Source organism: Lagenorhynchus albirostris, chromosome 8 (assembly GCF_949774975.1).
Source record: "Lagenorhynchus albirostris chromosome 8, mLagAlb1.1, whole genome shotgun sequence".
Lineage (NCBI taxonomy): Eukaryota > Metazoa > Chordata > Mammalia > Artiodactyla > Delphinidae > Lagenorhynchus > Lagenorhynchus albirostris.
The window spans coordinates 13,549,519-13,552,782 of record NC_083102.1 but is presented as its reverse complement, the minus strand read 5'-3'; the positions used below and the strand labels follow the sequence as shown (position 1 = coordinate 13,552,782).

The window sequence follows — 3,264 nt, the reverse complement described above, 5'->3', positions numbered from 1 at the left end:
CAAACCTTCATTACTGAAGGTACTGTGACATCAATAATCCTACCTGGGGCTTCCCTGGTGGCACAGTGGTTGAGAGTCCGCCTGCCGATGCAGGGCACACAGGTTCGTGCCCCGGTCCGGGAGGATCCCACATGCCACGGAGCAGCTGGGCCCGTGAGCCATGGCCGCTGAGCCTGCGCGTCCGGAGCCTGTGCTCCGCAACGGGAGAGACCACAACAGTGAGAGGCCTGCATACAGAAAAATAAAAATAAAAATTACAAAAATAATCCTACCTGAATTGCTCTGTAATTTTCCATGAACTTTAATCACAGGACATAGTAGTTCTAAGAGGCGCCCCTGGGATATTCTGCTTCCCAGACCTCCTCCTCACCCACATTGTGAAGTGGCCTTTCCACAATTCTATCAAGCCAGCTCCTTCCAGATAATGGGGGATATGCTCAGATCAATGAATTCCATGAGTAGGAGCCAACTGTCTCACTTCATTTGCAGGGAAATGAATTTCTAGTCAGAGCTGTTGCTGTGTGGAATAACTTAACGGTGGATAAGGCCCTCTGTAAGTCCACAGATGGTAGTTTTGGCGAAGCATTGTGGGCAGGAAAGGCATATCTATAGCCAGAGTAAGCATTCTAGTAAGAACAAAACTCTGCCCCTTCCTTGGTGAAAGTGGCCCAATGTAACCAATCTGTCACCAGGTAACTATCTGATCACCCTGGAGAACAGTGCCATATCAGGTCCTCTGTGTTGGTCTCTGGTGCTGGCAGACTGGGCACTTGGCTGTGGTTACAGCCAGATCAGCCTTGGTGAGTGGAAGTCCATGTTGACGACCCATGCATAAACTTTATCCCTGACATTGGGCAGTGGCTGGACTGGCTGGGGAAGGAGGCTGACTGACATCCACAGAATGACATTCTGTCCACCTGATTATTAAAATCCTCCTCTGCTGAGTCCACCCTTTCATTTCCATTCAGAGAAACCTATTTGCCTACCTGTTCTCCAGACCTCCTTGTCATCAATTTTCCAATCATGGTTCTTCCAAGTCCCTGACCGTCCAGCCAAACCAGTAGCCACAGCCCATGAATCGATGTAAACCCATACCTCTAGCCATTGCTCCTTCCAGGCAAAACAAACAACCAGATGAACTGCTCAAGTCTGCCCACTGGGAAGATTTTCCTCCATCACTGTCCTCCAGATCTCTCCACAGTGGGATTGTAGCGCTGCATCTGTCTACTATGCGTGGCAAGGTTATCAGTGAGGGTGTTTTCGCCTGCAAGGAACACAATATCCAACTAAAAGTGGCTTATATGATAAGGGACACATTCCAAGAACAACATCCAGGGGCAGAAAATGCAATGTCAACAACAAAATGTTACACTTTTTAAGAGTAAGTAAAACTGTCTCCAAAGCAGGGCGTCTTCCCTGAGCAAATACCACTTGGAGAGCAAATTCAAAAACAAAACTGGGTCTCGGCAAGAAAGAAGGTAGGAGGGCTGTGAATGGATATGAACCGTGAACAGGGTCTGCTCAGAAAGGTTAGCTCCTGTTCTATCTGGTTGGTTTGTTGTTTTTTCCTTTGTACTTGTCTATAAGGCTTGAACTTCTTGTTTTATTATGGTAAAAACACATGACATAAGATTTATCACTTTAACAACTTTTAAGTGTACGGTTCGGTAGTATTTATGCACATTGTTGTATAGTAAATCTCTAGGACATTTTCACCTCTCAGAAATGAAATTCTGTACCCATTAAACAACTCCCTTTTCCCCCCTCCCCCGGAAACCACCCTTCTACTTTCCAAGAGTTGGACTACTTTGTGCACCTCGTGTAAGTGGAATCATAACGTATTTGTCCTTTTGTGTCTGGCTTATTTCACTTAGCATAATGTCCTTAAGGTTCGTCCACCTAGGAGTATATGGCAGGATTTCCTTCTTTTTTAAGGCTGAATAATATTCCATTGTGTGTGTGTGTACCAATCACATTTTCTTTACCCATTCAAGCATCAATGGACATTTAGGTTGCTTCCACCTCTTGGCTATGGTGACAAACACCTGGGTATACAAATATCCCTTTGAGATCATGTTTTCAATTATTTTGGATAAATGCCCGGAAGTGGTATTTCTGGATCATATAATAATTCTATTTTCCATTTTTTGAGGCAACTCTATACTGTTTTCCATGGTGGCTACACCATTTTACATTCCTACTAAGAGTGCACCAGGTTTCCAATTTCTCCATATCCTCACCAACACTTGGGGGGTTTTTTGGTTTGTTTGTTTGGTTCGTTCGATTTGATTGTGGCCATCCTAATGGTCATGAGGTGACATCTCATTGTGGTTTGATTCGCATTCCCCTGATGATTAATGATGTTGAACATCTTTTCATGTGCTTGTTGGCTATTTTCATGTCTTCTTTGGAGGAATGTCTATTCAAGTCCTTTGCCCATTTGTTAATCAGGTTTTTTGGTGGTGAGTTGTAGGAGTTCTTTATGTATTCTGGATATTAATCCCTTATCAGATATATAGTTTGCAAATATTCTCTCCCCTTCTGTATGTTTCCTTTTCACCCTGTTGATTATTTCCTTTGGACTTGAAGTTTCTATAATTGAATATATCATCTTAAGGGAAAACTAAGAAGCTGTCACAGATCAAAGGGGACTAAAGAGACAGGACAACAAACTATTATGCTCTGTCTTGATTGGGTTCTAGAACAGGAAAAAGACATTAGTGGAAAAACTGGTGAAATCCTAATAAAATCTATATTTGAGTTAATAGTAGTATATCAATGTTAACCTCTTAGTTTTGACAAATCCACCATGGTTATATAAGACATTAACATTAGGGGAAGCTGGATGAAGAGTATATGAGAACTCTCTATACTATCTTCGCAAATTTTCTGTAAATCTAAAACTACCCCCCCAAATATGTATATATTTATATAAAATTATAAGTCATTATCTAAAATAAAACAAGATGGGATAAGCACTTACCCTTAAGGTTGATAAGAAGATTAAATGAGCTGGTGTCAGTAACACATTCACAAAGGGCACATAGCTAAAAGGTCAATAAATGCAGGTTATTATAATAGTTATTACATTACCTCTAAATTCCCTTCTACCTCTTGGATTCTGTGAACACTGCTACTTGGTGGCAGTGTACATACACACAACTTCCGTTTGGGGAAAATAAAGTTGCAACACAGTTCCACTTGCTGGTTTCCTACTAAATATAACATATAGCAGTTCTGTTTAACCCACTCCATTTTCTTCTT

The 3,264-nt window shown here is 41.8% G+C and overlaps 1 long non-coding RNA gene across 1 annotated transcript; it reads right to left on the bottom strand.

Annotated features, from left to right (window-relative positions):
• On the bottom strand, window positions 1–3,053 carry LOC132524105 (uncharacterized). The gene is made up of 3 exons (XR_009541794.1): window positions 2,984–3,053; window positions 1,096–1,264; window positions 1–227 (listed from the first exon to the last, which is right to left on the bottom strand). It is a non-coding gene; the product is annotated as an uncharacterized LOC132524105 (long non-coding RNA).
• Window positions 3,054–3,264: the final 211 nt, after the last annotated feature.